General features: G+C 35.8%; 1 long non-coding RNA gene and 1 pseudogene across 1 annotated transcript; one reads left to right on the forward strand and one right to left on the reverse strand.

Annotated features, from left to right (window-relative positions):
- Window positions 1-5865: 5865 nt before the first annotated feature.
- LOC147488792 (uncharacterized) lies at window positions 5866-6573 on the reverse strand. The gene is made up of 2 exons (XR_015202165.1): window positions 6218-6573; window positions 5866-6150 (listed from the first exon to the last, which is right to left on the reverse strand). It is a non-coding gene; the product is annotated as an uncharacterized LOC147488792 (long non-coding RNA).
- Window positions 6574-7396: 823 nt separating this feature from the next.
- LOC147488793 (uncharacterized protein ycf45-like) overlaps window positions 7397-27765 on the forward strand; it is a 42420-nt pseudogene continuing 22051 nt past the window's right edge.

The following is a 27765-nucleotide window of genomic DNA, read 5'->3' on the forward strand; positions in this document are numbered from 1 at the left end:
TGCTCACGGGTATCCCAATTGGTTATGGAGATGACGTTCCTTTGATGAAACTTTAGAGGTTTTACTACGGCTGATGAAGCCTTTGAAGGTTTTGATTTGGTTGAAGATGATGAGCAAGACAAGTTTTTGAGATTATCGGCCGAAAGCAGTTTAAGGGAGGAGCTATAAATATGAGTTGGTTTACTTGAGATATTTGAATAGACTCAAGGAGAAGCCGAAAAGACTATCATATTGGTGAGGAGTCGATCCACGAGTATGTACGTGCCTTCCTCTTCTACTTTGTTGGTGCGGTATTATTTGGATATGCTTAGTTATTTACGTGATCGGTGGATGGCCATTTCGTCCCCGGGCAGAGGATGATGTGGGATTATGACTGGGGTCAATCCATCTTGGCATACCTTTACCGCTGGCTAGACCTCGCAGTTGAGACGAAAGCCGCTAAAGGCAATTTGTGCGGCTTTGTTTGGATTATACCGGTAAGTCTTATTTATTAAGTTATTGTTTCATTTCATTTATTTATCTAATTATTAATGTTGACATGTTTATATATATATTGATATTGTATTTTATCTATTGATGACAGTATTGGTGGTACGAACATTTTCGTGTGATGCATCCTGTGTTGAAGAGGTTGGAAGAGGATGAGACTCATGACCTGATTCCACGATTTCAGCATGGGGGCTTCATCGTAGGTAGAGGGGGTATGGGGACCTATCGCATAATATTCATAACACTCGTCAGCAGATTGAGCTTTTAGGAGCTAGTCGAATTGAGTGGCAACCCTGGGCCGAGTCCTTCATCTTTCAGACCCACTTATCGGATATTCCGGATGTTCCGAGAACACCGAAAGTACCATAGACTATCATATATGTGTCATAGAGCAAGGTTTCTTTCTCACCGCGAATGATACTTATAGGGTCGATCAATGGTACCTTGGGGACCCGGTGTTGGCGGCAAGTATCCGGAGATTGTTATACCTTACCCACCACCTATAGATATGACCCTCGATATTCTTCCCCGCCGTTCTTTCACACTATAGAGCAAACCCAAATGAGTGGCGAGGCGATCGCCTTTCAGTTTTACGGCTATGACTTATATTGGAAGAGGGTTGGTCGAGGTCTCTTGCTAGGTGCGCTATACCGGGCACCAATTTTGAAGGGTTACTTCGAGCATTGAGGCCGACATTCATTTCCCGGAGGAGTGGAGTTGCCCGCGACCACGATCGGTGTTTCATGATATTCGGATGCCGCAAAAGAACTCCACGATATTTGATGATGATGACCTTTGGCATTGGAGCATGATTACTTCGGGGGCAAGATATGAGAATACCTATTCCACCAAGATGCCGCGGTGGGTAGCAGATTTGTCGATACTGATTCGCGCTTAGCCGAGGTTAGTATGATTTGAATTTATTTATGATTTGTTATTATTAGTATTCACTATAACCCCTAACTTGCATTTGTTTTGTTAAACAGGATGAAGTAAGGTCCTAACTCCTTAACTACTCTCGGTTATGTCATCGCGTGGAGTCCTTCATGGAGTCCTCTCGTCGCAGTTTTGAGTACTTTCAAGAAGAACGTGAATCGAACTTTGCGCTTCAAAGACGTGTGCAAGAGTTAGAGAATGCTGGAAGTGGAGTACCTCAAGCTCAAGCTCAACCGAGAGGCGAAACGAGAGCTCTTCGACCGAGCCTTTCGTAGGGGAGGAGGTCTCGATGGATATTTTTGTAGTTTGTAATAACGTATTTCATTACTTGTCTTATGGCGTTTGGGATTGTTGTTTGTAATGAATTTTTGATTAGCGTGTTTTCTTTGATGAGTTTTGGATATGAATATGTCATTAAACAAAGGAGGTTATGTCCAATTTTTAGAAATTATAAGTTAGTTTTTTACCGAAGTTTACGTGTTTAGACTTGGGTGTTGTTCATGATTGTTGTTTGTCTTATTTATTATTTTCAAAGTATATTAGCAGGTTTTTGATATGAATATATGTCAATAAAACAAATGAGGTTATGGCAAAAAAAATTAAAAATTTATAAGTTTAGTATGTTTCCAAAATGGAACATTCGTTTTACTTCGTTTCACATTTGTTTCACTCATTTCCCTGTCTTTGTTGAAACAAATTTTTAGTTTGGAATATCACTCATTTTTAGGTGGTTTTTGTTCCGGCGGTTAAACATATTTACCGAGACGGAATGTAATATCCCAGGGTTTTATAGACCGAGACGAATGTAACATCCCGCGGGTTTTTAAGCACTTCTCATTGCACATTTTACTATTCCAAACAATGGAATTATGGATGGGGATGGTGGCCCATTTGGAATTATTGAGGGTACATTTGGATAGACATTTGGATACAATGTGTTGTCACTTGGAGAGTGAACAAAAATCTAATAAAATGTGTTGTCAATTGGTAAGTGGAGCAAAATCGAAGTATCACATGTGACCTTATCATATGTGACCTTACCTTTCATATTTCGTTTTACTCTTCTTTCTTTTAGATCAAACAAACAACACATCCATCTTCTTCCCCACAACCAAGCTAAAAATAGGAAAAATGTCTAGAGAATAAAGAATTGCATATAACCAAAGGTTATGGGGAGGATCTAGTAGTAATAGTTAGCCTTTACGGTTTCACCGGTCGTCTTACGTACTAAAGATGACTACATGGAAAGAGTAAGAGATGAGCATAATGATATGATGAAAAGGAGGAGGGAGGAGGTTGCAGTTATTATCCACTGGGGGGCATTAATGACTCAAGCAGCCATTGAAATTGAAGATGTGGATCTGCATAAACGCTTGGATCCGTGAAGGGCGGAGAGTACACGCGTTTAGAGATGGTGGTGATTTCATAAACAAAAGATAATGAGGGATTACTTCACAACACCTTGTAGGTGGCCTCCTCATAAGTTTAGGCGAAGGTCTGGGGATGACAAGAGAGCTTTTATGTATATGTTGCATATTTGTTGCATCATTCGACGATTACTTTAAAGACAAGGTGGATGGATTGGGTCGGCAAGCAATTTACGGGTTACAAAGGGACTAGCTGCAGTTGCACAATTAGCAACCGGTTGTTCTTCCGATTCAACGGATGAGTATTTACAAATTGGAGATTCCACAAAATGTATCTATGAAGGAAGGGTGCAAGGCAATTATCACGGCGTTTGAGGAAGAGTACTTGAGAGCGACCAAGTGAGGCGGAACCAAATTTAGGATATTAGCTGAAAATAAAGGGGTTTTCCAGGGAATGCTTGGATCAATCGATTGTATGCATGGGTGTGGAAGAATTGCCCAAGTGGATGGGCTAGAACACATGTAGGGTACAAGAAGGAACCAACTTTGATACTTGAAGCCGTTCTGCGGACAAACATTGTTGGATCCGGCATTGCTTCTTCTACTACCAGTTCGCGAAATGACATTAACGTGCTTCATCGTTCTCATGTTTTTGAATCATTAGAGCAAGGTGAGGCTCCTGCATTTAATGTGAATGGTAATGACTATGATATGGGATATTATCTTGTTGATGGTATTTACCCAAAATGGGGCACATTTGTTCAAGCCATTCGTTATCCAAGAAATAAGCATGAAAAGATCTTTACTCAACGTCAAGAAGCAAGAAAGGATGTTGAAAGGGCGTTTGGAGTTTTGTAGGCCGCGATGGCATATTGTTAAGGCTTCGTTATTGTCATAGATTGTTGTTCTTGGAGATATAATGAAGGCATGCATTATAATGCATAATATGATTGTTGAGAATGAACGTGAAAGTGGAGTTTGAAATTGGAAAGGTCGAGGAAAGAAACAATACCGCTCTTTTCGGGAAGATGATGGTTTTCATTTTGTCTATCGGATGATTGAAGCAAGAAATAAGATCGAGAAATGAAGTTACACATACTAATCTTCAAAAGAACTTAGTTGAACATGTTTTTAATTGGGTTGTGAAAAAATCAGATCTGGTACCAATTTATGATCCAAATTGGTCGGATCCGGATGAGGGAGAAGGAGGCGAAAATTAAAATGGAAATGAAAATGTATTTCCTATGTATTTCCTAACGTGAACTATTAAGTTACAACGTATTTCCTATGTATTTCCTAATGTATTTCCTATGTAGTTCCAACGTATTTAATGAGTTGTGTTTTAATGAACTATATTACAATGTATTTTAATTTTATTGGTAATTGTATTTCTATGAAAATAATTATATTGAATGAGAACATACATAGTGCATTAATTAAAAAAAAAAAGTTAGATAAAAATACATAGTGCATTAATTAAAAAGACAAAGAAATTAAAATACATAGTGCTTTAATTAAAATAAAATACTAGATAATTAAAATACATAAGCTTAGTTAGAGCTAGAACCACACTCTAGCCCTTCCCCATTCAAAGACGTATTTCAATTGTTGTTGCTTTCGATTATAAAAGCGGTATCGGGATGGAGGACACTTGTATCGGTCGCTAAAATCTTAGCTTCATATTGCATCTTTTGAAGCCGATTTTTTTTTCCAATTGAACCTGATTTTTTTTTCTCAATCCGATTTTTTTTTCTTCTCTTGCCATCACACTCTTTGACCATATGCAAGTTCCCTTTCCCTAAGTTCTAAGCATTTTTGTGTTTCATTTGCATCCCGTGAAAATGTATCCTCTAAACGTGTAAAGTAACCCTCCAACATACCAATTGATTTTTCTTGGTTCCTTTTGGACTTGGCTTTCTTCGATCCAAGAGGAACTCCATTTCTTTTGACGCTTCTATTTCTTGAGAACCCTCAATTCAACTCCACCAACACTTGGTGAATTAGAAGTTGAATCTTCACCATCATTTTTGATTTGTAAATGGTAACCTTGACCTTGCTTCAAAAACGCGTTATCCACTTTGGATTATCCTTGAAAGATAACGTAACAATGATCAAGTGAAAAAGCCGATTTTTCTTGTAGTTGGATGCGTCATCCTTGCCTCGCACAACTAAAAAAAAAAATGGTAATTAGACTAAAATAATCACTAGGACTAAGATAATTAAACCGCAATAATAATTAGACTAAGACTAAAATGGAAATAATAAATACACTAAGATAATTAGGCGAAGAAAATAATTAGACTAAGACTAAGATAATCAATAAATTCCAAATTGACAACGTTGTAATTACCCGGCTTTGTATTGTTGTACCACTTGCATATCGAGCCTCCATTCACAATTGCAACAAATTTGTTCATCATTTTTGAAATATATTTCCACCTTCCGCTAATTGAATCGGGAGACCTATCCGACCCCACGTGCTTGATTGAACTTCGTTTATTACACGATTCCAAAATCCTTTTGCATTTTGGAAAGCACCAACAATGGAGTCTTCACTAATTTTTATCCAAACAAGACATAGATATTGATCATCTGGACATGCTAAAGTGAGCTCTCGCTTTTGCTTGAGTGCTACCACTTGCTTGAGATGCTTGAGTTGATGCCATTTGATATTTGGTTTTTAAGAACCGATTTTAAAGGGTATGATATATGATTGTTGGAAGTGTGAGTTGAAATAAACAAATGTTGATATATACCAAAGTTTTTATTTTGACCGCTTTTTGACCGTTCTTTTGACCGTTGGTACACTAGCCGTTAGGACTCGGGCGGGACGTTGGATTCCGTCTCGGTGAGTTTTAGTAATCCGTATTTAATCCAACATCCCGTCCGGTTAACAAGTCAATGATAAACTCGGTGGAAGGTTTCACCTTGTTTTGAACTCGGGAAAACTATCACCGAATTTATCACCCAGCATTGCACAGCACTTTTAGAAGAAAGTAGGTGATAGTTATCACTTCCCCCCCCCTCTATCACCTGCATTGCAAATGCTCTAAGAGAAAGCTAGAGTTGGAGATAACCTTAACAACACACAAATGCATGACTTGAAAATAGAGTTTTAAGTACAGAACTAAGAGGTTTCGTTATTTCCTATTATACTTTTCAATTGCCTCTGAGCAGTCAGGGCAGCGCTAATGCCCAAGACACTATTCATAACTCAAAAAAAAAAAACTTCTTAGTGAGAAGGCAGATATCCAGGGCCATGGAATAAGTTTCCAATATTGGTGTAGCGTCGACTCTCATCATGTGCAACTCCCCTTCCTACACCGTAACCCAGGGATCCCTGGACCTAAACCTGCACCTATGGAAACCGTAACAAGTTAGCAACCACATCTAATATGAGATAAAAAAGTGCTGGTTTGATGCACCTAGAATCACCAACTGCAAGATGTTTTGATTGAATGTAAATCGTGAATCTAAAATATAGGTTAAGGAGTAGATGAGAAGAATCTATACGACTATTGACTCTAGACTTCTGCTGGCTTCCAGAACAGTCCCTTATCCTCGTTGTTGTTGTTTGAGCATGACACGCGGCGTGCGATTCGATCGTAGACTTTTAATGTTAAAGTCCATACCCCATAAGGCCCGACCCGGTTCGAAATTGCGAACATTGAAACACTGAGCTACTACTACTACTACTACTTGTTGAATTTGAGGGAGAGGACACGAACAATGTGTTTAAGTGTTATCCCACTTTGTCTGCCTACTTGTTCCAGCTCAACATTTTACTCTAAACACTACTATTTGTTAGAAAAATGGTTGTAATCCAAAGTTCAAAGTGTAGTGAACACATGGAACTTGGAATTACTCAAATCCATTGATATATGAATGAGGAATTTGTCTCCCAAGTTACCCACTTGAGATGAAATGTTTGAGAAATACATGTGGAGAAGTGTGAAAAACACTTAGTCCCACATGGGAAGAAAACCAAAAAGTTGTTGAGTAGACAAGGCCTAATTGTGGCTACTTAGGTTGGGCCCCAAGGGGTACCACTAATTTTTGTGGAGACAGAACGTAGTCGAGGTAAACAACACGCGCGCGCCGCCGTCCGTCCGACTCAGGTCAGGGCTTGAGCGTTGTATGCGTTCTTTTTGGACTAACAGTTTTCTTATTTCTTAATAAGGCCCAATCCGTTTCGGGCCCATCAGGCTAGTTAGTTTCTCTTGAAACAGTAAAGTGAAAGACACACCAGATCACACAGAGTTCTAATATAGAATTGAAGTGCCACTTTCTATAGAAGAAAATATGTTCTATCTTAGGAGACAGTTTCCCATCTACCTTAGAGCACCGTGAGGGGGAAAATCTGTCTTAAGGACATAGTGGTTCTACACTAGACTCGGATTTAACTAAGAAATACAAGACACTTACAAGACAAAAAATTTGTACCGTTTGGTGATTAGTAAAGAGTAAGTACAATTAAGTTGTATATTCCTAACAACTTAAGACAGATTTTTATTCTTCTTCTTCTTTACCAAACAGAATTTGTTTCTTTTTTCTTTTCTTTTTTGGTTTAAGGGATAACAAAGTGTGTTTGTATTTCAGTTGAAATGGCAACACAACAAATTGTAACTATTCCTGTTCCAGTTGCTGGACCTACTAGTTGGTTGAATGGTATGAACATTTCAGTCACCGATGAAGACCTTATGTTCGTAGAAGTGGAACTTAACAACGGTAGATACTAGTTCAACTCATACATTAATCTCAGAGTATGTATGTATCCGAGGATATTGGATTGAAACTCGAATATTGTAAAGGCTATATGAGAGGCTTGAACCAAGAAGTCGAACTGGTGAAAGGACTCGCTTTGGAAGTTGACATTAAGATGAACAACTGGCGAGGAAAGGTGGACCTGATGGTAACTCGTTTGGACCATTTTCAAGTCATTCTTGGAATGGACTTCTTGAAAGCAAACAAGGTGGTGGTAATGCCACACTTGGGGGGGATTATGATCCAAGATTTCGAGAATCCTTGCTTCATTCCAGATGTTAGGAATGGCGGGTGCTAAAAAAAGAATTATATTATTTGTAAGATGGATGTATGTGGTTTACTATTGCGATGAAGAACGCCAATAAAGAAGATTGCTTAAGATATTGTTATGTAAACATACTTGTAAGCAAAAATTGAAGTCTTAGAAGTGTTTAAACACTAACAAGACACCTCACTTGGAAAATATACATCTAAATGGTTTTCCAATTTATTGACTTTGTCATGAGAAATTGGAAAATAAATTGGAAAAATGTGGGGGCTTATGTATCTCCTTGAATTAATCAATTCAAAATTGGAAATTATTGATGCATTGCTAAAATGACATCAAACATGGGGATGTTTTAATTCACCTAAGAGTTAAGGCAAATGACATTGGAATAATCAATGATGTATTTGTGGGCAAAAACTATCTAAGTGATGGGCTCTTTAAGATGTCATGTTTTATTATTTCGTCGAAGAGAGATAATAAAGTTAAATCTTCTATTTACTTGATTGAGTATTCACATGTATGACATGGTAGATTAAGACATGTTAATTATGACATTTTACGTAGATTAATTAATTTGAACTATATACCAAAGATAAAAATAGACCCACACCATAAATGTGAAACTTGTGTAGAATCAAAGATAACACTCTCGTACCCCAATTCTCAATCAAAGTAGCATCTTCAAGAACTACAGTTCAAATCCTTAACAAGATGGAAACGATGCCTTGGATGGTTGAGAATGAAGTGCTGGAGATCGAGGACCTAATGCAACAGCTGGAACGTGTGACTATAGTCCATGTGTATAGAGAAGCAAATCGAGCTGCGGATTACTTGGCATCGCTACGAGGTCCATTAGGAATTTTCCACTTACTCCTTCCAGTAGAAGAAGAGCTAGATAAAATACTACTTGAAGACAGTACTGGAACAATCTATAAGAGATAAGGAAGATGAGTGAGTGAGAGATTTATGTATGTAGTGTAGACTGCTAGAGTGGAAAGTATGTGTAGATGAGAATGTCTAAGAGTGAGCTGTAACATGTAAATTATTTTTTTTTAGACGTTAATACAACAAAAGCTTGCATTTTTGCAAAAAAAAAAAAGTTGACCAGATTATCCTTTCATTCCATTGAAAAAAATACTGAACCTCTAGACTTAATATACACAGATATATGTGATCTTAAGTACGTGCAAACTAGATGTGGTAAAAAGTATTTCATTACTTTTATTGACGATAGCACTAGATATTAGGGGTGGGCAATTTCCCGACCCTAAACATTTAAAGCCCTTTATTAAGGCGGGTCGGCCCGACCCTAAAGTCAAAGATCGTGCCGGGTCACACGCAAATCTCAGAACCCTACCCTTATTTAAAGGCTTTAGGGCCGGGCCTATATATTTTCTTCTTTTTACTACATTAGTTTTAAAACTCATTTATATTACAAAAATACACAATGATCTACAAACTCAAAGTCCCACCAATCTAGTAATAATCCTAGATAAGTCCAACAATTTAAAATGCACATTCACAATCTAATGAACTAATTAAAGTACATCGAGAGTTCGGAATTTGTTCTTCCTTGTACTCAAACCTCACTAAAAATATATTTAAGATTGAAATATATAGACAAATAATTATATTATCATTTTAAATGAAGAAATAATAGATATAAAGAAGAAACAAAATAGTTTTGGTTAAGGGCCAGGGAAGTTGTTAAACTGTTTCCAATATCATAAATTATTTCTATAATAGATTCAAACAAATATAATATTATCTTTCTTCTAATTTAAAAGTGATTCAAGCTTTGTATGTGGAAATAAAAATATTGGCTTTTGAACAAGTGATGGAGAAAGGTTTGAGATTATAAATACCACTTTTCTGACAAAGGTTGTTTTTTGGTTTCTATGTTACAAATGTCTGCTCTATATTTCGCTTTAATGGTGTGGAAGGAAACTTTTAGTTCTAGACTTGGCTTGGATGTGAATAAAAATATAATTTATAAAAAGTAAGTGGGAAAAGAAATTGAGAATAATAAGTTCTAGACTTTGACTTGATGATCAAATGAATAAAGTCTTATTTTTTATTAGACTAGTGCTCATTATTCTTCATGGCTGCTAAGTTGACAAGTTTTTGTTATATAAGACAAGTTATTGGAAGTATCATTGGGTGTAAGTGATAAATTACAAAGGACAATGTTATTTTAATTGAAAATATTTAACAAAGAGTTGGACAATTATGATATGTGTATTTATAGTTAAAGTGTGAAATAGGGCTGGTTAGGGCTTAGTTAGGGCCTGGTTAGGGCCAGGCTAATGAGGGCTGAATTAGGGTCGGGCCTATGTTTTAGAACCTTAGCCCTAGCCCCGCCCTAGAAGGCATTAGGGCCGGGTCGGCCCTGCCCTAAACTTTGTGAGGGCTTTATAGGGCTTAGAGTCGGGTCGGTCAGGGCTGGGTTAGGGTCGTTAGGGCCAAATTCCCACTCCTACTAGATATAGTTATGTTTACTCGTTAAGAAATAAAGATGAGGCAATTGAAGTGTTCAAACACTATAAAAATGAAGCTGAAAATCAACTAAACAAAAATATTAAGGCTATAAGGAGTGATAGAGGGGGTGAATATGAATCACCTTTTGAAGATTTATGTTCTGAACATGGAATCATTCATCAAACTACATCTTTGTGTGTGTGTGTGTGTGAAGCCTTGCTTTCCGCCAATTACATTCTCAACAAGATTCCTAACAAGAAGATCAACACTTAAAACACTATACGAATTGTGGAAAGGTCATCAGACTTCCTACGAATTTGTAAAAGTATGGGGGTGTCTTGCTAATAAAGTGGAAGTCCCAAAACCTAAGACGGTAAAGATAGGACCCAAGACTATTGATTGTGTATTCATTGGATATGCAAACAATAGTAGTGCATATCGTTTTCTAGTTCATAAATCAGAGATTCAAGATATACATGTTAATACGATTATTAAGTCAGGAATGCTTCATTCTTTGAAAATATGTTTTCGTAGAACATGTGTACAGAGTCAAGTTCATCAAAGAGAACTTTAGATGCTACAACAAGTAACCATCCTACATAAAGCAAAATAGATGAGGAACCTAGATGTAACAAAAGGTCAAGGATGTCAATGTCTTTTAGACCTGATTTTCTAACATACTTGTTTGAAAATAATCCTCAAACGTTCAAGGAGGCAATGTCTTCTCCAGACGCTACTTATTGGAAAAAAGCAATAAATAGCGAGATTGAATCCATAATGCAAAATCATACATGGGAATCGGTGGATTTACCACTAAGTTCCAAGACTTTGGGATATAAGTGGATATTCACAAAGAAATTTAAGACCGGTGGATCAATCGATAAGTATAAAGCTAGACTTGTGGTCAAAGGCTTTAGACAAAAGGAAGGATTGAATTATTTCGACACTTACTCTCCGGTTACAAGAATAACTTCGCCCTATAAGGATGCTAATAGCAATAGCAGCAATACATGGACTTGAGATACATCAAATGGATGTAAAGACGACATTCTTGAATGGTGAGTTAGATGAAAAAATATACATGGAACAACCCAAAGGGTTTACTGCTCCTGGACAGAAAAGGAAAGTTTGCAAGCTTGTTAAATCCTTATATAGATTAAAGCAAGCACCTAAGCAATGTCATGAGAAATTTGACAGTGCAATGTTGTCAAACGGTTTCAAAATAAACGAGTGTGACAAGTGTGCTTATGTCAAAAGCACTCAAAAGGGATGTGTCATTGTTTGTCTCTATGTGGACAATATGCTAGTTTTGGGTAGTAATATGGATGTTATAAAATCTACCAAACAAATGTTGTTTAGTAAGTTTGACATGAAGGATTTAGGTGTCACTGATGTTATCCTAGGAATTAAGATCTCTAGGACAGAGGATGAACTTGTTCTATCACAATCTCATTACATTGAGATGATTCTTGAAAAGTTCAAGAAATATAACATCACACTAAAAAGGTCACCAGTTGACGTAAATCTTCATTAAGCCAAAAATACTGGAGATAACATATCTCAACTAGAGTACTCTTGTATACTTGACAGTTTAATGTATGTCATGAATTGTACAAGATCTGACATAGCATACTCTGTGAGCAAGTTAAGTCGATATATGTGTAATCCTGGCAGAGATCATTGGACTGCCATACTGAGAGTTTTGGGATACTTAAAATATACTCAGAACTTTGGTATGCACTATACAAGATATCCAGCTATTCCAGAAGGGTACTGCGATGCTAATTGGATATCTGACACTAAAGACTCAAAGTCCACAAGTGGATATGTCTTTACACTTGGAGGTGCAGCTATTTCATGGAAATCCTCAAAGCAAACGTGCATAGCAAGGTCAACTATGGAATCAGAATACATAGCATTGGACAAGGCTGGAGAAGAAGCAGAGTGGCTTCGAAATTTCTTAGAGGATATTCCAAACTGGGCTAAACTTGTGCCAGCAGTGTGTGTACATCGCGGATAGCCAATCATATTGGTAGAGCACGTGCAGTAGCATGTATAACGGGAAGTCTCGACACATATGTCGTAGACATAACACAGTTAGACAATTGCTCTCAAATGGAGTTATCTCAATCAACTATGTAAGATGATAAGCACCCAAAAATATAGTTTAAATCCTTTAATAGTATTTCTATTTAGCCAATTATATTATTAATAATCTAGGTTTATCACTAATTTCATGCTTTTGAGTATTTCAGGCTTCGGAGTTGAATAAATGTCAATTCGTTACTAATTAGGTGCTACAAGGAGCTAAAGTGATTGCTATGGAAGTTCCATGAAGAAAGACCAAGTTTCATAGAGAAAAAGCCCATAAAAAGCCCAAGTCAAAACTGTTAAGTGAAAGTCAAACTAGATTAAAAAGCTAAAGAAAAGTCAACAGAACTTCAAAAGGTCATATCTTTAGACTCATGCCTCAGATTTGGGCCCATTTTATATCAAAATGACCGGCTCAGAAAGCTCTTTCCAATGGTCAATACCTTGACTCGATCAGAGTAGTATAAGTTGGTGAAAATGTGCACTATAATAGCACGACCAGAATTGAAAGTCTTGGATTCAACCAATTAGGTTATAGACTTGATTTATGGGTCCATAATGTTAGGATTACTTTAATCATACATCTTTAATATGCTAATCTATTATTAATCAAAAAGGAATTAAAAAAAAATACCTTCAAAGCCAGAATTAGAGATTGACAATAAAGAAAAATTTTCAAAAACTAAATCCAAAAAACTTAGTCTTCAGCCTTCTAGTAGTATTCACCACACAACACACCACAAAACACTTTTGCTTTTCTCCTACTTTTTTAGTTATACTTTTCTTGGAAAGACTAATAGTCCCTTTCACTAAAAATTCATTATCTTATATAGAGAAACTTTGAAAATACATAACTGAATCTAAAAAACTTAGTCTTCAACCTTCTAGTAGTATTCACCACACAACACACTACAAAACACTTTTGTTTTTCTCCTACTTTTAGTTGTACTTTTCTTGGAAAGACTAATAGTCCCTTTCACCAAAAATTCATTCTCTTATATAGAGAAACTTTGAAAATACGGAAGTGTGTGTATAGTGGGATCCACTTAGGATTCCAAGTTTTATCTTAAGAGGACAAGTCCTTGTTATACAAGTACTTATACTTGATATACTAAAACACTTTTAATATATATCTCTTTAATATGAAAAATGTCCATTAACAAATCCATATTTACAATAAGGCCCCTGGAACTTTCAAGAAAGTCATTTCCTACCATTAATTATATCTAAGTCTATCCACCTCACTTGTATTCACAATTAGACCATTGGGAATATGTTCTTCACTGTCACACCTATGTCTAATTGATCCAATGTGACATTCAACATCAATTAAGCATTAAGAAACTATTTCTTATACGGGTTGGGTTTGAGCTCAATTAGTTATGTCACAATTTTCTAATACATAACTCCGTAGAGTGGTGGATCATTTATTAGAATTCGTGATTCATGACGTCCTACATTCATTACCCAAAACGCCAAGTCTAGTCTATGAATAGACATTACTTTTTAACATCTCAAAGTAATAAATTTGAGACACAATGAATTTTCACAATTCCTTAAGTCTAGGGATTAATTGGTAGAGTGAGATTTGAACACTAACCTTAACAGCGAATTTATAGTGTGTTCTCACTTTGATCCCCTTAGTCTCATCATGTGACTACACCAATATACAAACTTAGAGTCATACTCAAATGATTGAAATATCATCATCCTATCATATAGCAGTTATGTATATTACAGTCTTATAAGTGAAGCGTCCGACTTCACACCTAACTGTGAGCATTCTAGGTAAATAGATACAATCAAATCTCCCACACATGACTCTTCATATGTTTGATTGTTCTAATTCTATTACCTATTGAACTTATGGTTTCATCATATGATATTAGTTCACCCATATGCATAATAATAAAATTTGTGTATTTAATCATCCCATCATGTATAAATAATAAATGTTCATTGGCTTTGTAAAGGCTAAATATCCCAACAATCTCCCACTGGCCTTCAAAGCCATTTAGCAACTATTATAAGACCCATATTATCTATAAAAAGGTCTTCATAATCATATAACAATATTTAGTGTTTGGTCCTTGTAGACTATATCATTCATGATGAATAGTGTATCATATACATATGAGACCAAAAACTTTGCCATCTTACCTTCAACTTTCTTGTAAAACACAATGTTCTTCCTCACATTGATCAAAACCAAACGATTTGATTGTTTGATCAAAGTTTATATTCCAACTTCTTAAAGTTTGTAGGAACTGTAAAGCCTCCAGGTTCTAAAACGCAGTATTTACATCCATTTGCCAAATTATATAGTCATAATGAGCAGCAATCACTAGAAGGACTCTAATGGACTTTTCATGACTACTGGTGAAAAAGTTCTCTCATAATTGATACCCTCTTTTTAAGTAAACATTTTCTCCACCAGTCTCGCATTAAAAGTCTCTACCTTTCTAACAACTCCTCTTTAACTTTTGAATAACTACTTATTCTTAATAGGCTTAATATTTGGCAATGGATCAATAAGTTCCCAAACATTGTTAAAATATAAGGACTCCATTTCTCATCTCATTGATTCAAGCCATTTACTCAAATCAATGTCAGAAATTGCTTCTTCGTAGTTTATAGGATCTACATCCTTGTCATCTGATATAACATATAAAGTTTCTCTTAATAATAGGGTTAACTTTTCTTGAGGACTAATTGTCCTCCCACTGCGACGAAGTACCGGAGTAGGTTTAGATAAACTCTGAACTTTACATGGAAGTTTTATCTAAATTATAAGTTAATCTAGATTGAACATAAATAAGAATATTTGCTGACATTTCTAAGGCTTATCTCTAAAAAGATATAAGGAGAGTTTGAATAACTCACCATAGTCCAAACCATACCCCATAAGGTTATGTTCTTTCTTTCTGCAATCTCTTTTTGTTGTGGAGTTCTTAGTGCACTTAATTGAAACAAAATCATATTTTGCATTAAGTTACCTTTTGTTTTCACATTTATAGGCCCATGTACATCTGTATGTACTAACTCCATTAAATATATGGCTCTTAACCCTTTACTTTAAAAGATCTTTTAGTCATCTCTCCTTCTTAGTAAGATTACAGGTTGATAAAGATTATAAAGGGAGTGAACTTAAAATCCCATCTTTCACCCAAGCTATCAATCTTATTCAGATTGATATGACCAAGTCTTAAGTGCCACAAGTTTGTTGGATTAACTGAAGAAAATATCCTCTTTTGAGGTAATAACATATGATGAATTACTAATATCAGTATCATTTATTTCTATCATAGAAGAAAGTAAATAGAGATCATTTTCCAAAATACCAGAGGCAATAATCTTTCTATTTAATATGATTACAACTTTTGAATCAAATGAAATAGAATATTATATTCTAACTTATAAAGTGCAGAAACATAAACGAAATTTCTCCTTGTCCCTGGAACATAATAATAGTCTTTTAAAACCAACAATTTCTTTTCTAATGCTAAACTTCTATTGATACTATAGCAACATTTGCCTCTATCCCTAGTGCCTGGTACACCTTTTCTTCATTCATCCTTCTTTTCCCCTGAAACTCTTGTAACATTTTACAAAAGTAGGTAGTAGCCTCTTATTCCACATAACAGGTGTTAGAAGGAAAAATCAACTCTTTGGTTTCAAGAATAAAAGATTGCATACCTTTTTTTTGTTTTTGTTTCATATCCAGATACTCTCTATAGTTCCGCTTCCAATGACCAGGCTTTTCACAATGGTAACAATTACCTTTTGCTTTAGTCCCTGAATTCTTCTCCACTCCCATTTTTGCCCCAAAGGCAAACTTTTTACCCTTTTTCCACTTGCCTTTGCTTTTCGGCTTAGGCTTGGAAACACCAACATTTTCTGAGACCATTACACTTAGCTTAACCTTAACTAAGTCTTCAGCCTACTGCAAAGAGTTCATTAACTCTGGTAGTGTCAGATCCATATTGTTCATGTTGTAGTTCAATGAACTGATTAAATGAAACTGACAAAGACTGAAGAATAACATCAACTTGAGAATTGGCGTCTATTTCAACGCACCTAGGATCTCCAACTCATTGACATCGCCAATCATTTTGAGGATATGCTCCCTAACTTGAGTCCCATCATCCATTTTTGTATTCATTAGGTTTGTCATTGCAATCTGACGTTTAGTGTGATTTTGTTCGCCAAACATCTCTTGCAAATTGGTCATGATCTCAGTAGCTATACCAAAATTTTGGTGTTGGTGCTGGAGTACATTTGACATGGATGCCAGGAGATAACACTTGGACATCTCATTGGCCTTTTGCCATATTTTGTACTCATCTTTCAGCCTAGCTTGCACTAGCATTGTCAGCTGGTTCGGGGGCAAGGGGTAGTGAGAACGAATTTGTAACTTTCAGCAGTCAAGATAATGTTAATGTTACGTTTCCAATCCATATAATTAGGACCAGTTAACTTATTCTCTTTCAAGATAGATGCTAAAGGATTGAAATTTGATTGAGACATATTTGGAACATTTACATATACACAAAAATTATTATAATGCATTTAATATTGATTTTGGGAATTTAATAAACCAATTTCCCGCTTATATAATAAAAATACAACACCCTCAGTATTGTATCATTAAGACAAATATAAGCAATGGAAACCTAATACTTATGAACAATATCTTATCCATAGGGCATCAAAATTATTCAACTTAATCAGGCAAGTTCTACTAGACTCATCAATTTTACATACAAGTAATATGATTTCTATTATCATTCTTGTTGCTACTAAAACATAATTGCACAAACCGTGGAGCTGTCAACTATATTTCAGTCAAGTGTACCATCATCATATAATTCATTAATGTAACTGTGAGATAATGAATCTGTAAGGGAAAACACTCTCACTAGCCATACATGATTTTTTCTTCTCAAGAATAGACAATAGGCCAAAATATTTTAGTATGCAATTAATTTATCCGTAGGGATCATATTAATCACATCTAATAATATAATTCCTATCGAATTGATAATGGTGTAGCAAGGGATTCAATTCGCAAATTAAATGTCTTTACCACTTGCTTTATATATACTGAGGGTATTAACAATTAATTATCAACATACATCGACAATTTTCAATATGAATGTAACATTATGTATATATGTCACTAATTAACAATGATGTTATATACTACCTATTTAACGGACCATGCATCTCATGCCAATAATAAATAAGTGTAAATATATCATAGTGATACTAAATTAATAGTAGCTAAGCTAACCGCCAGTATTATATACATGTTGAAATTCTCTAGTACATATAATGTATGTATCTAACCGAAATATTAGATTAATTAGCATGCAATTTGTGTACCTTAAAATTGCTAATAGTAGCATACCATAGCACATGAATATCAACTATTACTTTACCATGAATCTTTTGATAAAAGCATATTAAGTTATCTCAATAACCAATACAAACCCGTTAGCCATGTCTACTGTACAAATCTTAGAAGCCTTACAAGCATCTCCTGGATGTGTCAGTAGACAAGGATATACTTTTCAGGAAAAAAAAAAAAAAAAAAGTTTAGGTATTTATTGTGCCACTGATGTATCTACATTTTCTTTTGTGGCCCTCCCGTCGGACTTCGAGCTTGAACCATATTCTTAGGAGTTGTGGCCCAAGCACCTTTGGACGAGATTCTTGATGTTGCTAGCGGGCATTGAGTCTCTGCTCTACCCGATTTTGACCTCGCCTTATGGTCGTGAGTGCTACCGTCCCCTCAAAACCACAAAAAGTTTTGGCGGAAGCATTCTATGGTAAGATTGTTGCTAGTCTTGAGAGGGAGTTTGCGTTATCCGCTTTCGTCGAAGCGCCGTTGATGCTTACAAATGTAACATGCAAAGGATTTCCTACTTACTATTCCGATGGAGGGACTTGGACATCATTATATCGCCGGTACGGTAGAGTATCGTTCTATTCTCCAAGATCGCCTCATGATTCCTTTATACTCGATGGTGGTCTATGCCCCGTGTGCAAAAAGAGCGGACTAGATACTTTTAGGGGACCATGCGGCCGCATTGTAGATATTTCCTGTGCTTCAAATACCGGCATGATCATGTCGGAGATATTTTATGTGATGCATTTTGGAGGGCTGGGGTGCAGTGAAGAAGGAGGCTCATGTGAATTTTCTCACCGATCCGAATGAGGGGAGATCGACACTTCGGCCGCTGGATGTATTGATCTACAAATAATTGGTCCGGTGGGAGGCATGCATGTGTTGATGTAACCGAGCCTCTCCATTAGTAGGGCTTGGGAATGGAGTCTTTGAGGTGGGAGAAGCGACTAATAGAAGCGTGGGTAGGAAAAATTGAAAAACAGGAGGAGGCTTGTAGAGCTAACCAAAGATTGTTTCATTCTTTTCGGTTTTGACACCTTTGGTTTCTTGCACAACAAATCATTGAGCTCCTTAAGAGATTGCGAGAAAGTTATGGACTGACATCGTAATGACAAATTGGTTCTAACGAGTTTGTTTTTAGGAGGATAGGTTTTGCTATTCGAAAGAACTTCATGGGCGCAACTTTGTCAGACGCCATTCTAATTATTTGTAAAACTCGTTATTTGTTAAAAAAAAAAAAAAAAAAAAAAAAAAATAGGTCATTACGTAAAAAGTGGTCCCTATACCTTTTACTAGCATAGCATAATATCTCCGAGACAAAAGTCCAACAACAATACAATTTTCAGAAAAATTGCCCCTTTAACAAAAGCAAATAACGCTTCTGCCCGTGGTTTAAAGCTTAAGCATAAAAAAGAAATTCATGTACAGCAAGTACTAAGGGCATGCACTAAAGGACAAAGTCCCTAAGCTACTAAGAGCAAACACTCATGTCCAGGTCCCATGTGCATATATCAGGATTAAGAGTCAAGACTCAAGACAATAGACTTTTCTCTCTCAAAAGAAATTTGTTCGAGTATAACATACTTTTAAACCTTACAGGTACCGTAGTACCAAAAACAATCACGTTAATATCACAACCGAATTGCATCAAAATAATAATACACAACGGAATCAAGCATATATTATTAATATCGCATGTACTATTGAGTATATGATGTATTTTTCTTTTCTTTTCTTTTATAGTATATACCAATATTTAAAAAAAATTGCTCCTTTATCACTTAGAACATACAGATATGAAATTACCATATATTTTATATATAACAAAAAAAAAAAAAATAGATATGATTATTCTATTAATAGTAAATCAAAAATAAATTATAGCATGACCCGCTGTGATACCAATTGTTGGGATTACTTTAATCCTACATCTTTAACATGATAATCTATTATTATTGATCAAAAAAGAATTAAAAGAAAAATACCTTCAAAGCCGGAATTATAGATTGACAATAAAGAAAAACTTTCCAAAGCTGAATCCAAAAAACTTAGTTTTCAGCTTTCTATTCAAGTTTTATGTGCTTTAAGTTCAAGTTCTATAGTTGTCTAGAGATAGAGATTATAAAAGTTGAACTAGATAAAGGAAACTCCACAAAGAGATTTGTAGAGGAGAATTTATCTTATATTAATCATATCTTAGTACAGAGATTGCTAGGATTGATTAGTGATCAATAAAAATTATGACTTTTGTTGTTTTGTCTTGTGTAGATTAATAAAGGTTAAGATTAAAACATAAGAAACTAGTTAGAATAATCATAGCTTTACATAGATGGATTAATCCTTCCTTTATGTTCTTCCTATTCATTAAATTCACCTTTTAATTGTTTAGTTTAAATTAGTTTATTACATTGTTAGTTTAATTAATTTATAATTAGTTTTAGTTTAAATAAATCACAACAATAAATCACAACACTACTCTCATTGTTCTCACCTTGATTTCTAGTAGAATTCTAAGCACTTAATTAACGATTAAGAGCGGAACGAATCATAACTCTCTATATTGCATAATGAATTGAGAATAGGAATAATATTGATAAGGTAGTTGATCATTAGTTGTTTGTGTTCATCCATAGATAATTAAGCATCAGTTTACCTATCTATCATAAGTTCAAAAGATAATATTGCGGATCCGCTTACAAAGGGTTTAACAAGAGAGCAAGTGGAAAGATTATTCAGGGGAAATGGGCTTGAAGCCTCTATGAGATAATCAAACCAAGAGTCCTCATAATGGAAAAACCAACCTAGTTGACTGGAGATCCCAAGATCTAGGTTCAAAGGGCCAACTGAATTATGTCTGTGACTCGGTGAGCACTAGAGAGTAATACTACACTCTAACCCATTCCTATATGTTAAGAAAGTGTATATTTGCCGCGAGAACCAGGATAAGTTAAGCTTTTAATAATTTATTATATCTTAAAAAGTTATGTTATCCAAGTGGAATATTGCAAAATACTCTTTATAGAATTCATCTATGTTAGTGCGAAGTGGGGCCGCTTCTATGAGAATTTTAAAGGCAAATATCTCAAATTATCCAAGTAGAGTATTGCAGGATACTCTTTATAGAAATCATCTATGTTAGTGCAGAAGTGGGGCCGCTTCTATGAGAATTTTAAAGGCAAATGTCTCAAAAGCACTATCTGAAACCAAGTAGTGTTTAAGGCCAAAATGAACACAAACGTGAGAACCAACAATATTCGAGAATGCACTACGTGAAGATGATTGTCTAGGTTTATACAAATGGCTAACAGTTAGAGGACATTAATTGAAGTCTACTGATCATCCAATTAAATCCGATAGTCTTTCACTAAAGCAAGTTCAAGACCTCCCATGCCACTTGACCTGATGCGTATATTTTCATTTGTAAAAGAACATAAATCCATTGTTTAGGAGTGAAAAAGCCAAATTTTCATTCATGTGGGGGATTGTTAGAAAAATAGTTGTAATCCAAAGTTCAAAGTGTGGTGAACACATGGAACTTGGAATTACTCAAATCCATTGAGATATAAATGAGGAATTTGTCTCCCAAGTTACCCACTTGGATGAAATGTTTGAGAAATGCATGTGGAAAAGTGTGAAAAACACTTAGTCCCACATGGGAAGAAAACCAAAGAGTTGTTGAGTAGATAAGGCCTAATTGTGGCTACTTGGGTTGGGCCCCAAAGGGTACCACTAATTTTCCGTGGAGACAGAACGTAGTCAAGGTCAACAACACACGCACGTCGCTGCCCGCCCGACCGACTTGACTTGGCTTTGGCATCGGGTCGGTCTAGGTTTGTGTATGTTCTTTTTGGACTAACAGTTTTCTTATTTCTTAATAAGGCCCAATCCGTTTTGGGCCCATCAAGCTAGTTAGTTTCTCTTAAAACAGTAAAATGAGAGACACCTTTTCGAAAGGGTGCACTAGTTTGAAATAGTATATTATGCTGAAAATGTGCGATCTTTCGAAATAGGCACTAGTTCGAAATAGTGCTTTATGCTGAAAATTTGCGTCATTTCGAAACATGTGACTTTTCAAAAAATTGCGTACTTTTTCCTAAGAGTCAATGTGTTGTTTCGAAGAGGCACCACTCACCTATAAATAGTGGATGAAATGAGAAGGAAAGACACACCATATTACACAGAGTTCTGATCTTTCTTTTCTCCTCCTGTTCTTAGTCAAATACTATGTTATGTTCGTTGATTCTGTAGAATTGAAGTGCCGCTTTCTATAGAAAGAAATCCGTTATATCTTGGGAGACAGTTTCCCATCTACCTTGGAGCACTGTGAGGGGGTAAATATGTCAGTGGTTCTACGCTAAGGCTTAGATTTAACTAAGAAGTACAAGAAACTTACTAGACAAAAGGTTTATACCGTTTGGTGATTGGTAAAGAGTAAGTAGAATTAAGTTGTAAATTCATAACACTAGTTCTACTACTGCTACCCTACTTTTTTGACTACTCGTCCCAAGAGAATTCACTCTCCTCTTCATTTTGGTTTCAATTGCCACACAATATTATCATCTTCAAACAACAATGGATTTGTGGTTGTGGAAGACAATCTTCACGCACTCTTGGAGTTATATATTTCCTTACTCCCATCATTTTAGTTTATTTAATTCAATCTCTATTCCACAGATTTGCGTGACAATCGAGCTCAACTTCTAGAGGTTTTTTTTTCCCTACAAACTTAATTCGTACAAACTTGAGTTGTCCATCAAGGTTTTGTTTAGAATATTCTCTCTATCATCCTAGCATATCTGCTTCTGTAAGTCATATTGGATTTGGGGTCGTTATCCTGAAGCACATTTTCTTGGTGAATCTGGTGGCCAATTTTTGCGCAGCACAGAGGCAAGTTCACCATTCTTCCATAATTAGATTTTTTTTTTTAAATTTCCATTGCTTTGAACAGGTATCGATGGAAGAGTTGGAAGATGCTCAGAGTGCTGTTGGAGAGTTTGGAGGAGATAATAGAGCTGGCATTGAGAGCACATTGCACAGGATCTCTGCAATTAGGAGTCGCAAAGGGTTGGTCGTTGGTTTTACTTGCAGAGTTGGTCGTGCAGTTAGTGATAGAATATTTTTCTCATTACTCAAAACAATATTGATTACACCTTTATATAGTCATTAGCTGACGTGAGTTAGTTAGTTACAATAGAATGACGTGAGTTAGTTAGTTACAACATAATGTTCTAGAACTATCTTTGATAAGCTGGCTCTTTGTCTGATGCTTCATTCTTTTGTTCAATTCCCCCCTCAAGCTGAAGGGATTAGAAAGCACTGAAAGCTTGCTGGTAAGAAAATGAAATCGTTGAGAAGATAGAGCTTTAGTAAGGACATCGACAATCTAATCCTTGGTGTTGAGATACCGAACATCAAGAAGTTTACTGGTGACCAATTCTCCGACATAATGATAGTCAATTTCCACATGTTTTGTTCTTGCGTGAAAATACGTGATTGTGAGCTAAAGAAATTGCACTAATGTTATCACAATGAACCAATGGAGTCAAGGTAGAGAAATCCCCGAGATCCTTTAGAAGTACACATATCCAATAGATCTCACCAGCAGTTTGAGCTAGAGTATGATATTCTCTCACCGACGATCGAGTAACAGTCTTTTGTTTCTTAGTAGACCAAGATAAAGGATTATGACCAATGTAAATACAAAACCCTGTAATTGACCTTTTGTCCATTGGATAGCCTACCCAATCTGCATCATTATATGCTTGTATTCTGAGATTGCTCTTTGTAAACCATATGCCATGATGTATAGTCCCTTTTAATTAAGTACCTGAGAATTCTTTTTACTGCTGATAAATGAGGAGCTCTTGGGCTTTGCATAAACCGGCAAACCATATTAACTGCAAAATGAAATGTCAAATCTGCACCATGTTAAATATTGTAAACCACCCACAAGTGATCTCAGATTCCATGGGATCGTAGAAGTTCTCCAAGTGATTGTCAAGTTTGCAATTAGTTGCAAGAGGAGTAGCAATAGGCTTAGCATCTAACATCTTTGCTTTTGTCAACAAATCAAAGGTATATTTTGTTTGAGATAGAAACAATCCTCAGAGTTTCTTTTAGCCTCTAGACCCAAAAAATAATGGAGAGAGCCAAAATCTTTCAATGCAAAACAATTGCCGAAGTTGAGAAATAATCTTTTGATATACACTTGCGAATCGCCAAGAATCGAATGTCATCAACATATACCAAAATATAAGTAATGGATCTTTGAGTCTTTCTTGATGAATAAGGAGTGATCAAAGATGTGAGGTAGAGAATCCAAGAGATAACAAATACCGAAATAACTCTTCATACCAAGCCCCCGGGGATTTGTTTAAACCATATAAAGATTTCAACAGTTTGCAAACATGAGCAGGTCTAGTAGGATCAACAAAACCTTTTGGCCGAGTCATGAACACATCCTTCTTGAGATGACCATGCAAAAAGGCATTTGAGACATCTAATTGCTTGATATCCCAATTATAGTAAACTGCTAGAGATATAATAAGTCCGATAGTTGGAGGTTTTGCAACCGGGCTAAAGGTTTCATCATAATCAAAACCATGTTTTGATGAAAGCCTTTAGCTACCAAATTCTTTTATACTTATCAAGGGAGCCATATGCTTTCTACGTTTCAATAAAATACCCACTTGTTATCAACAAGATTTTGTGAAGGAGAATAAGGTACAAGAATCCAAGTACCATTTTTTATTAGAGCATTAAATTCACTGACCATTGCTGCTCTCCAGTTTGGATCTTTGTCAGCTTGAGTGAAAGAAGTAGGTGTAATAGGCAGAGAAGAAAGAGTAGTTTGAAGAGCATGAGGAATAGGATGTTTAGTAGTGATGAGAGATTTTGGTTTGAAAATGCCATTTTTGGCTCTTGTGGTCATAGAATGAGTTGAAGAAGAAGTGTCAACAGGTAGTGCAGTAGGTGATAAAGAAGTAAGAACTTCAGTAGAATCAGAAAATGGTGGAGTGGAAGTATGAGAAGAAGGGAAAATGATATCATTGCAAAAGGATGAAAGAAGAAATTATGTAGGAGACATTGAATTTGAATGTAGAGTTGTGTTTTTGAATGGAAATTCAGACTCATTGAATACAACATGCCTAGATATGTAGATACGACCAGTTTGTATATCCATGAACTTGTAACCTTTGTGATTTAAACTATAACCAAGAAAAATGCAAGGTTTAGACCTTAAATCAAGCTTATTAGTTGTATAAGGTCTTAACCAAGGAAAACATGTGCATCCATAAACTTTGAGATTGGAATAATTAGGTTGGACATGAAACAACTTTTCAAGAGGAGAAATATTTTGAAGTGAAGTTGAAGGAAGTCGATTAATGAGATAAACAAAGGTAGAGAAAATGTCACACCAATATTTAGGTGGCATCCAAGACTGAGAAATGAGGGTTCTAGCCATATCTAATATATGCCGGTGCTTTCGCTCTACAATATCAAAGGTATGAGGGCAAGTGAATTGATGACTGATACCATGGGAGATAAGAAAATTTTTAAATTGAGTATTGATGAACTCACCAGCATTGTCGGTTCTGACACATTGTATTTTACCAGTCAAAAGATTCTCAACTAGAGACTTGAAAGATTGAAACACAGAGCAAAAATCAGATTTATTACAAAGAGGAAATATCCAACAATATCGAGAATGATCATCCACAATACTGGCATAATATCTAAACCCATTAATCGAAACAATGGGAGATGGACCCCAAAGATCAATATGCAGTAATAATAAAGGTTTTACAGTTTTACAAAATGAAGAACCAAAAGTAAGTTTAGTGCTTTTGCCCATGGCACAATCAGCACACAAATTAAATTGTTTTGAACCTTGAAGATCAATACTGTTGGTTTAAAGAAGTTTGTGAATAACTGCAGCAAATGGATGCCCAAGTCTTCTGTGCCAAGTTGCAACAGGAGCTTTATTGGTGATGAAAGAAGAAGGAAATAGGATTTTACTTGATGAAGTGGAGAGATGAATGGGATACAGACCATGCTCAGTTGGACCTTTGAAAAGAGTCCTCCATGTTGCAATGTCCTTAACATAGAAAGCATTTGGAGCAAATATGAGTACACAGTTATTATCATTGACAAATCGATGGACACTAAGAAGATTGTGTTATATTTGGGGAACATGTAAAATGTCTTTCATATGAAAGTTATGCAAGGAATTATGTGGTTTAACAGACGCAGAACCAGTATGAAGAATGGACAAACCTTGGTCATTTCCTACAAGGACTTTGTCAGCTCCTTTATAGTTGGAGTGTATGGAGAAATTGGAAAGATCATTCGTGCGTGAGATGATTTGAAGCTCCTGTATCAGCATACCAGTAGGATTCCTTTGATGAACTAGGACCAGGATAATTGTTAGATCCATTGTAGTAAGGAGAGCCAGCATATTGTGAAGTAGAACCATCGTACTGTGAACCAGAACCATGATATTGAGAACCATGAGGCTAAGGTATAGCATCATTGATATTGGCAAGCATAGCTAGTTTAGTAGGTGGAATTCGTCCTATATAGGAGTGGTTCATGCAATTGTGACAATCAATTGCCAAGTGGCCAAATTTAGTACAAATATGACATTGAGGGTGACCTTGTGAGGCATTATTGTAACCATTAGAGGTGCTGGAATTGTTATTGTAGCTAAATCCATTTCCTCTGCCAGTGTTGTTACCATTAGTGAAACTATTTCCTCTGCCGCTATAGTTTCCTCAAGCATTGCCTCTATAAAAACCTCGACCAGTTCCTCTGTTGCTGCTGTAATTATCAAACCCTCTTCCTCTGCCAAAACTATTTGATTGATTTTGATTTTGATTAAAAGCTACAAAATCTTGCATTGGATCAGCTTGAATATTGCCTCTAAGATCTTGTATTGAAAGTTCCTCACTGATAATAAGGCTATGTAATTCATCAACTTGTACTAGATCATTGTTCGACCTAGTCCTTATGGAAGTAGCAAAAGCAACATACTCCTCTGGAAGACCTCTTAGTGTATGAAAAACCATATTAGCATCAAAAACTTGTTCACTAGATGCAGCAAGGCTATCAGCAAGAAATTTAAGCTTCTGAAGATATTGCGCCATAGTAAGATTCCCTTTCTTTACAGATTGAAGTTGTGCCTTGAGTTGATTAATATGAGACCTTGAAAGAGTAGATAGCCTCTTTTCCAGTTGTAACCACAATTGCCCTGATGAAGTGACACCAACAACATAAGGAAGTATTTCATTTGACAAAGTAGCGTTGATCCAAATCATTAACATCTGATCTCTTTTGAGCCATGTAGTGAAATTAGGATAGATCTTGTTTGTGGGATTTCCACATTCATCAATAATAAAACGAGAAGGGCAAACATCTGTACCATCTATATGTCCTAATAAATCGAAACTGATGAAAACTGGCATGATAACTGTTTTCCATAGCAAGTAATTCTCCCTATTAAGCTTCAGAGTAACTAGATTTGTAATGTTCTGAAAAGAATATGATGTATTACACGGTGGAACTGCCATTAGAATAGATTAACTGAATTCAAACCTTGATCACTGATTGTTGAATGACTACGATCTTGATATAGAAATTGATTTCTCTAATATGGAATTTGTTGATCTTGAATCGATCGCTTTGATCATTTGATTGACGATTAAGTTCATGTTAAGCTATTTGATCCATTGTTTGTTGAATAAGCACCACATCAGTATAAGAAGAAGGTTGTTGATTTTGATTGGTTCGGACCATTTTTCTTGATGATTTCTTGATATTGATACACAGAAACACAGAAACTATAAGAAGATATGAATCTAGATGAAGACGAATGATTGAATGATTACTTCAAATTGACTGAAGAAATCAATTTGAGGCAAAGCTTCAAAATAGCTTTAATGGTGGATCGAATCGCACTGAGC

The sequence above is a fragment of the Coptis chinensis genome, chromosome 7 (genome assembly GCF_015680905.1).
Source record: "Coptis chinensis isolate HL-2020 chromosome 7, ASM1568090v1, whole genome shotgun sequence".
In the NCBI taxonomy this organism is placed as follows: Eukaryota; Viridiplantae; Streptophyta; class Magnoliopsida; order Ranunculales; family Ranunculaceae; genus Coptis; species Coptis chinensis.